Source organism: Phragmites australis, chromosome 13, assembly GCF_958298935.1.
Source record: "Phragmites australis chromosome 13, lpPhrAust1.1, whole genome shotgun sequence".
Taxonomy (NCBI): domain Eukaryota; kingdom Viridiplantae; phylum Streptophyta; class Magnoliopsida; order Poales; family Poaceae; genus Phragmites; species Phragmites australis.
This window is the reverse complement of record NC_084933.1, coordinates 26,222,511-26,232,286: the sequence shown is the minus strand read 5'-3', so window position 1 is coordinate 26,232,286 and position 9,776 is coordinate 26,222,511. Positions and strand designations below refer to the sequence as shown.

The 9,776-nt window shown below is 41.1% G+C and overlaps 2 non-coding genes across 2 annotated transcripts; both read left to right on the top strand.

The window, feature by feature from the left end:
- Positions 1-9,091: 9,091 nt before the first annotated feature.
- On the top strand, positions 9,092-9,166 carry LOC133889862 (small nucleolar RNA Z199). The gene has a single exon (XR_009903944.1). It is a non-coding gene; the product is annotated as a small nucleolar RNA Z199 (small nucleolar RNA).
- A 236-nt stretch (positions 9,167-9,402) lies between these two features.
- On the top strand, positions 9,403-9,498 carry LOC133889867 (small nucleolar RNA R64/Z200 family). Its single transcript, XR_009903949.1, has one exon. It is a non-coding gene; the product is annotated as a small nucleolar RNA R64/Z200 family (small nucleolar RNA).
- Positions 9,499-9,776: the final 278 nt, after the last annotated feature.

Sequence of the window (9,776 nt, the reverse complement as noted above, 5' to 3'; positions counted from 1 at the left end):
CTGCGTCCGGTTTGACAAGGCATTGACAAGGCATTGACGCACCCGTCCAGCTGGCCAACCCCATGCATGCATCACCGCAAACCGAGAACCTACGTCTCATTCATGACGGTCTTATTAACACATGTAATTATTCATCGTTGATGATTAGATTTGCAAATATGGCCATGAGAACGTGCGTGGTGCAATGGTCTTGGTCAGTTGACAGTTGCCAAGTCCGTTTCCTTTCGAAGTGACTATAAAATGATAACATGGACATGTTCGCTACTGCCTTCATTTCTAAATATAATCAGTTTAGCTCTATCCTAACTCAAACATTTATAACTTTGATCATCAATAGCCAAAAAATCATATAAACTAGCAACATACCGCACACTAATAGTATGACTAGCCTCACTGTAATATTACTATATTTGATATGGGTCCTTCTTTTTTTCTATTCTAACCACAATTTCAATTATTTAGCTTATTTTATTTAAACTATTATTTAGATATTTTGCTTTACAAACTGTATGAAAATCGAACAACTAATTTTTCATATTTTTTAATTTTGGTATTAGCTATTTATTAATCATATTTGTTACTGTTAGATGTTATAACACTAAATGATCTAGATCATTTTCTTGTTTTTTAATTAATGTGGTAATTTCTCGACCTTAAAAATGAACATTGTGTCTTCTTTTAACTATCAAATAATAATATAATAAATTATCAATATAAGGTTGATGAAACTAGATTTATTATGAAAAATATTTTCATAACATATACCTCTTCCTATTTTAAATAATATTTTTATAGGTATTAGTAGTTAAAATATTATATTAGAGACAATATCGATGTCTAGCAGCCTTATATTTAGGATTGGACGAAGTAAAAAAGTAGTAGCACGTCCAAATCATACTAGTTTGTTGGCTTTGCTGCTGCAGCAGCAGCTTGGACACGTGTTACTTGCTGAGAAGCCGAGAGCGAGGTAGCCTGAAGGATCGTGGGGGAAAATGGCGTCACCTCGTTTATCTTTTCAGGCTCAAAAACTATGCACTGAATTTTTGGAGTTCTTCAGTAAGCGAGCGGATCAACCACGATCTCTGAATTTGAAATGGCAGTACCCTAGTGAAGAGTTCCTGAAAATAAACATTGATGCAGCTTTTTTTGAACATGATCATTCTGGAGGATGGGGATTTGTTATAAGGGATCACTCTGGTTCAGTTGTAGGGTCGGGAGCAGGCAAATTGGAACATATAACTGATTTAATGCAGGCTGAAACCAATGCAGCTTTACAGGCCCTAAAGTATGCTTCAGAGGTAGGAATGTTAAGAGTGGTTCTGGAGACAGATGCGTTCAATCTAAAGTCTGCTCTGGTCTCTTCGAGTTTTGACTCAGCGTCATGTGGTGTCATCTTCAGAGAACTCAGGTATATGATGATCACTAGGTTTACTGATGTTCGGGTTTCGTACTGTCCTCGTTCTTGTAATAGGGTAGCTCATAAACTAGCCAGTTTGGGTGTTAGGCTTCAGGTAGGAGATGTTCTAGTCTGGCATGATACAACTCCAGCTGATGTAAGTGCTCTTGTGGCCGCTGATGTTGGCCTCTAGTTAATGAAATTACTTTAAAAAAAAAATGGCGTCACCTCTCACCTGCATGGTCATCGTTCTCGATCAATTGCGGCCCGGAACTGCCGGTGCAGTCGTTTGATTGGTCGGCACGATGCCGGGGCGATGTCGCCACTTGCTTCATGTTTAGAACATGTTTAATTGAATCCTTGACAGTTCGGCAACATTCTTACGCAGGCATGAACATGCGTCAGGTTCAGCATTTTGTTAGATCGAACCCGACAGTTTCTCTTTGCGGGGAGATTTTCGTTGTGAAAGGATTCTCGTTCCTTTCAACGCTCTAACGGTTTTTCTTCACGGTTCCTTTCACAACAGGATTCTCAGAGTCATTCACTTCAAGACAAGATTCTCTCTCCTTTCACTTTACGATTCCTCTTGAAGAGAAGCTGTTAGAGATGAGAGGAAATAAAGAAAATGATAATGATAAAGAGAATCAGAAAGGGAACGAAATGAAGGGAATATAGTTAGGAATAGTCTTAGCGTTTGCTCGGATGGAAATGACAACGTGCAGTGTAGTAATCGTAGAGCGCTTCCGAAGTCAGAACTCTTGTGCTATACTGCACAACCGAGGAAGTTAATAACAAGCATTTCGCCATGTCTATCTTCTTTTTCCACGACGGGTCAATTAACTGGTAATGGTTCTGTGCTGGGCTATTGGCACATGTGTGCATGTTTCTGAAACAGAGTGCAACTGCGCAACTATTTCTCCAAATCGAACATGATACATGGGTCTTTATGGAACGGTGCTTTGAACGAGCAGTTCTCTCGTCTGCAGTCCACACTGTTGCTTCAGTTGGACCCAGAAGTCTGTGGACTGTTGGCAGTGCAAATCATTGGTCTTATGGTTTATCACCTTCATTTATTTACGTTAAAGTTTTTATTTACGTTAAAATTTGTACTGAAAAGATATGTGAAAAGGTATAAAATAAATGAGAAAAAATAACATATAAATAAATATTATGTGTGATGATAAACCATAAAGTGCATGTGGACCTGCATTTTGTGTGCCCGAGGTATGTTCAGTTTTCTGGTCTATGGTTTCCACATGATCACATCAGTTGGGCTCACACATCTACGACTCGATCAAGCCAGTCCAGGATAGCGAAGTGTATTTTCTAAATACATGGGCCTAAAGCGTAAGGAGTTTCTATAGCGGCCCAATTAATCCCAGACGCAAGTAAGACGATCACGTCATGAGTTTTTTTTTACATTTTCTAACATTAATATTTAAATAAATAGATCTCTGATGAAAAGATTTATATAAATAGATGACTACCATCCGTTAAAAGAGTTGCAATCCTTTCAGATGATGACTAGCATACTACGGTGGCACGAGTACCCCTTACTGCACTCTAAGAGGACGTTTAGGCCACCACACTCTCTTTATCGCCTTCTGAGAAAGTGGTTGGCGCCCGTGCCAGCCCCCTAAGTGCCCCTTTACCGCCCTCTGCGAGGGCGGTTAGGGTCTTTGCTGTTCTCTCAGGAAGCGGTTAGTCTAGTTTTATTATAAAAATAACAAAAATTCTAGAAGTAATTTAAGAAAAAAATAACATAAATCCCAAAAAATAAAGTGAAGATAGAATAAATACATGCAAGTGAAATAAAAAAACACATCAAATGTTAGATAGAATGTGTACATGAGATGAGTATATAAAATTTGAACATTACTAATAGCATGCAGGCTACATCTAAGATACATACACAACTTAGGTAATAAATTAAAAATGATATAACTACTTCGAATTCAACAAGTATAACATTTAGTAGCATAAACATTATGAACAAAATTACCCTTGAAGCTATCTGTGCCTTATCCCCTGTTCAATCCAATGTTAATCGTATTATGAGGATTTTGGTCTACGTGGTGTCGGTATATACGAAAAATAATCAAAGATAGGATCCCAATCATCTGCCCCGTTGTCAGAGAATTCACAATAGTATGGAGTTCTCTAAGGAGTAAGCGCGAAGTCATCATCGTCGAAAACAACCCCTTCGGTTGTGGCAGAAGTGGTAGAAGCGCATCCTCTTGTGGTTGTTGTCAAACGACCACCTTTTTCACGGCGGCTCGAACCACTGCCTCTTTCACGACAGCGTGAATGTCTTGAATGACCACATCTGTGTCTCCAGTTATGTCCTGATAGGCAACCATCACCGAATAGTAGATGCAGAAAAAAAATTCTTGATGGGTTTATTCAACAACTCTTCATTAAAGGGAATACCTAGTGTAAAACAGAGTATACAGAAATATAAATGTGTCTTAGAAGTATAACATAACAATTAAGTGGGACATGCAATAACAATAAACATACCTTAATGTGCTCCTCGCACTGCTGAGGGTGCATAAATATCGTGTGTGTTCGCTTGCTAAAATACTTTGCTATATCAGCTAGTTCGCACACCCTGATATATCTCTAACGACACTCTAACAAGTGCATCTTTAGGTCCATAGAGCTCATAGAGCTTACCGTTCACCGATATTTCTCCATGGTGAAATAGGGACAGCGGGTCACGGTCTGCCATTTCGACATCACTTTGTTCAGGTTCTTCTCCTTGAACGCATTGTCACCTTTTGTCTCGGTCTCACTCATAGTCTGTAGGGCTATCATTAAGAATTTGAATGTCCACGAGAAATGTTTACTTGAGTAGGCAGCCATGGTTTGATATTAGGTATCAGATGGTAGTGGCGTTTCAGAAAACTGCGATGTCATGACCTTCTCGTTGCCTCGGCCTCGTTTGCCTCGGCCTCGTCTTTTATAAGCAGAGATCAATTGTGTATGCACCAAGTGTAGGTATGTAATTTAGAGACAGTACATGCATTAGATACCTTCCTACAGCGAGCGGTCACTGGACTATGACCAGTCCACAGCGTGTAGTCACATCGGTCTAAAAACATGGCTGCGAGTGGTTTCGTCAGTCTGAAAAGTTGACAGCGAGAGGTCGCATCTCCCTAAAAAGGTGGCAGCGAAGGTGACTTCCCTCTGAGAAGCTGGTAAAGTGATGTCACATAGGATTAAGAAATGCATTAATGACATAATAAGTAGTAATGTTTGAACTTGTAATACATAGAAAACATATGTGCGGTCACATCGCTCATTAAAGATGGTTTAGTTAATCTTAAAAGGCACTAGCGTGTGTGCACATGTAGTACATAGAAAATAGACACGTCCGAGTATATAAGACTAGTTTGCGAATCGAACATGCATCATGAAACAAACATCTAATTTATAAAAGCAAAGATAAAATCCTACTACTGCCTCCCTCGTTGTTGTCGGTTGTTTTCACCATCATGGTCCTGTTACTGTTGCCATTGATTCGCCCTCACGTTACTCCTAGAATAGGTCAGGTTCTTCGATGGAACAACCTGCCTGGTATGCCTTGTAGCGATCAAGGGAGTCAAGGTCTCTTCCTAGGTCTAATGCGTTGGTAGTAGAGTAGTGGGTGACTTGAATCGCGTCACGATATCATAGTCTAGTGTGCCCCCGAGAAGTCCCTCACGAGATCGAACAAACAGGTCCAATCCATGCTCATCCTCTTGACTCGGGTAAGACGATTATGATGGTGTCGTTGCCATCCATGCATAATCACTAAAGGGACATATGAACGGATGAATGTATTAGATACAATACATGCGGAAATAAATGTATGAGTAAAAATTCTATGTTGTACCTGTATGTTATGCAGGGGCAGTTGTAGACATCCAGGCCTGAGTGCCGAAGTAGGGTGAGAACGGTGGAGGTGCATATGACGACATCCCAGCTTCGTCACTGTAGTAACCTGCAGAAGGATGATTGCATTAGATATACTATTGAATATATTGAATGCGGTAGTATATTGATGCTCATTACCTGAGAGGCCTGCGAATGACGAAGGTGTCAGCACTAGCCATGGTCTAGGTGTCAGCACTGATAAGTGTGTAGGTGCCCGAGGTATATCTGGAACAGTAACATCAACGAGTTCATTGACACCGGCAACCTCTAGGGCAATGGCGGGAATTTCCTGAGTCAAATGCTCAACAGGCTTCACTTCCTGGCTAATAGTGCCAGTCACATCTTGAACTGATGTCATTGAGCTTCCTCCGATACCCACATCAACTACCAACTCCGAGCGACAAACTTGCGAACCATTCACATAATCCTTATACAACTTCCAATCATTCTCCGACGCTAACTCAATAATAACATAGTGAGCCCTACCACCCCGGCCAACATCAAACCTTTCACATACGGTTATATTACATACATCCACATCAACATTCATAACTGACCTAACTTGAGCAACAATTTCATCGAAGCAATGAGGGTTCCCAAAATTCAACACTTGCTCCCTTATCTTATCAAACTCTCCATTTGCATTAATTGTGCCACACAAAACATACGAACAATCCGATCCATCTACACAAACCAACCAAAACATTACACATATATAAAAATATCATAGCAATAACACATGGAAAACCTACACATTATTACCTAATTCGATCGCTACGCCTCATCATTTCATCCCAACAATTCAAAATACTCATATATATAGATTAATATGCATTGCTAATATACATTAAGCCTAACAACATATGATTTAATTTCCTACACTTAAATAATTGAATGCAACAAATTCTACACGATACACATACGTAACTATACATACATAGCATGATATATGACCTCCGATCTAACTTGAAATGTACAAATTTCACAAATCAATATCAACATAATCTTAAACCCTAATTACCCTAGAACTACGAATGCAAGCCAAAACCACCCAAAAAACTTAGAGGGAATGGATGAGCTACCTTCCTACAACACATTCCTACGAAATCCCCTACGAATCAGGTCTGATTGGCGGAGAAATGGGGGTTGGAGCCACCGCCAAAGTGGGAAGCGTCGCCTGTGCTCGCGTGCAGCTAGAGGAGGAAGAGGAACTATGGTAGAGAAGGGCCAGGAGGCCCCCTGTATGCAGTTGAGTCACGTCAAAAGGATTAGCGTGATAGACGATCATGCCAACCCCCATAGCGCGGCTCAAGCCTGCCACATCACCAACGCATGGCACGGCACCAGGGCGGCCGCTAGCGTGGCTCCTTAGTTTGCGTGACCAAGGCGGGAGTCACGCTAAAGAGTCTGGTGTGACCAAAGGGGCTACTTCCTAGAATTTTAGATTCTCACATGCTGTTATTAAAATATTAGTTTAAAATAGGCTAAAAAATTCCAAAGCGTGAAAGGATCACTGTTCGTAAGCTGGATGGGGCACTGGTGCACCAGCAGTAGGATGCTAAGGTGTGTGTGCTTTTTCGAATTTGTCCTTCTAATTTTTAAAACAAATTTGTTTGGTTGGTTGTATCCATTGCTTTAGTTTGTCTAAGTGGGTGAAGATATATGATATCATCCTAGTCCGTGAGTAAAGCTTCGTAGTCTGACCCGACGAATGCAAGCTACTGTATCCATTTATACAGGCAGATTCACTTATCAGTATTACAAAACCATCTTTATGCAAGTAATCAATCATAATATCAACTTTTACATTAGCTAATGCAGCCTCAAATTCAATCAACCAAACAGAAACTTAGCTCAGCATGTCCAGACAGATATAACCAACCAAATAGAAACTTAGCTCAGTATATCCAGATAGATACAACCAACCAAATACTCTTTTTTTCAGTAAATATGACTCCACTCAACCAACTTTCACTTAGACATATTATACGATGAAGCTCTACAAAATCTCATCTAGGGAAACCATCACACCAAAATGTATCTTACGTACATAGAGTTGTGAATAAAATACAATAGGGGTGTTCGTAAATTGTAAGTTCCCTTTAGGACCACTGGGCCTATTACCGAACAGTAAGGGCCTGCTTGTTTTAGTTGTGAATTCTGAAAACCAGCTTTTGGATTATGGATTATGGAAAGTTGAGAGTTCAAAAGCTAAGAGCCGTTTGGCAACTTGAATTTTGGGTGGGTTAGATTACTGTTTATGCATGTCAAAAGTCTTAAATACCCTCATCTGTCTTAAGTGCCATGTTTACCATTTCGTGACATGTTTCTCATTCGATCGAACTTGAAGTTTATTTGTAAAATGCAAAAATGCATAATTAAATTGCAAATTATACATCATTCATACAAAATTGAATTTATAATTTTTGGATTTTTTAATTATGGATAACCTATTACAACACATTTATCAAATTACACAAATTCCACTAGGTTACCCTTGTTGACCATGGCCAAAATTGACAGGAGGCGACCATGGTGGCTTTGCTCGAGCCTGTCGGTAGCGATTGGTGATGCAACTCACCAATCGAAAATCAGAAGGGGCTCCGACACTCGATAGGAATTCGTCCAAGGTATCACTTAGGGACCATTGGAGTTTGGTCGACGACAGCAAGGGTGGCACGACGGCCTTAAGCTATGCGGCGCCAATGACCGAGAGGAGAAGGAGTCACGGGGAGGGCATTAGGAGAAGGGCTTGAGCATTAGGGCATCTCCGAGGAGATCACCAGGGGTCCATGGTAGTGGAGGAGCTCTGGAGTGGTCGGTCGACGGTGGGGAGATGGTAGAGCTCACGTGGTAGCCAGGGTTGGGGAAGATGGCTTGCGCCCAAGCTCAGCCAGTGTGGAAACGACAACAACGCTCAAATCTAGGTCGAGGGTGGGCATGTAGCGGAGGAGGTCAGCGATGACTGAGGGCCGATGGGCGCCACAGAGCGCGAAGGTGGGGATGCGGAAGTTAGGGGCGGCGCGGAGGAGGATGCAGGGGGCGACACGGAGGACGCGAAGGAATGTTGGGGGGGAGCAGAGGGCGGCGAGGAGGGAGTTGAGGGTGCGGGTGGTGCAGAGGGGTGCAGTGGAGAAGGGAGTGGCGGCAACAGCGGTGTTTGGCGGTGTCGAGTGAGTACTGGGGTAAATGAGGGCACTGGTGGGTTAATTCCACTTTAAGCCTGATGGGCAATTTGGTCTTTTTGCAAATCAAATGCTGAGGAAAGCTGATAGAGAGTGGATTATGGGATTGTGACAATCTAGCAATTAGATTATAAAATCCAGCTTATAAAAACTATTTGTTTGTTTCCACTTCAATTTATAAAAATTACTTTTCAAAATCTATAGTGGAAAAAAAACATGCCCGGATCTAGTATTTAGTCTATATTCCAGAACCTTCTTGAATTCTGATCGGGTAATATTTCGTCGTAGGCCCGGCCCATGTTACACAGACTGGGCCGTCTAGGGTTTCCTTCTCTCAACGTATTTATAAGGAGAAGGTCTGGAGAGGAGAGGCAGCGTGGGCATTGCGGCGTTGGCTGCTGACTCACTGTTATGGCGGCCGTCTCTTATCTGTTCTAACAACGTTTGCTTTCGCTCCTAGGGTTTGTTCGTCTTGGTTCTTGCTTCATTCAATGTGCGATTCCTTCGCGCAATCTCTGTTTTTTTTCTTATTCTTCCGCAGTTTTTTATTATGATTTGTTTGGGTTGTCTCTCTCCGGTGCAATGGCGTTTCGGGTCAAATGATGAGAGAATAACTGCAACAATATGATCCACGATCTGATTCTTAGTATTTAAGTCTCTGATGACCTCTTTCTTACCATTGCATTGCTAATGCTTTTGTTGTTTTCGTTTTTCTTCTTTCTTTCTCTTCCCGTTAGTAAATCCGAATCTTCGATGGATATGATGAAGAAAAGATTGGTCCGTGTTTCTGAATTTCAGTGACTGATAACCATCTCTATTTTCATTCTGATCCGACGCAGAAGTACTTCTCATCAGTTGAATCTTAATTTTTTAAATTTTTGCACCTTTCTTTTGACTTTTTAGTCATTGCGATGATGAATTATGAATAAACTTCGCATGTCAGACTTCGGAGATGCTTTAGGCATCCATGAGAAGATGCTTCATACGACTGAGCAATGATCTGAACGTTTTCTTGGTCATCAGGATATAAAATTGCAAAGTATTTGCACTCAAATGGGTTACTACTGCTAAGTCATGATAGAACATGAGCTTCGCCTCAGAGATAACAGAGTACAAAAACTGCAATTTACCTATAATAAATATTAGAGCATGATATATAACCTCCTTCCGAAGTGATAGGTACAAATCTAGTTGTTACTCACGTCTCATTACGTCTGTTTGTACGCCTGTCTTCGAGGGAAGAATCTGTATCTCATGAGATACGACGTGCCCCCCTT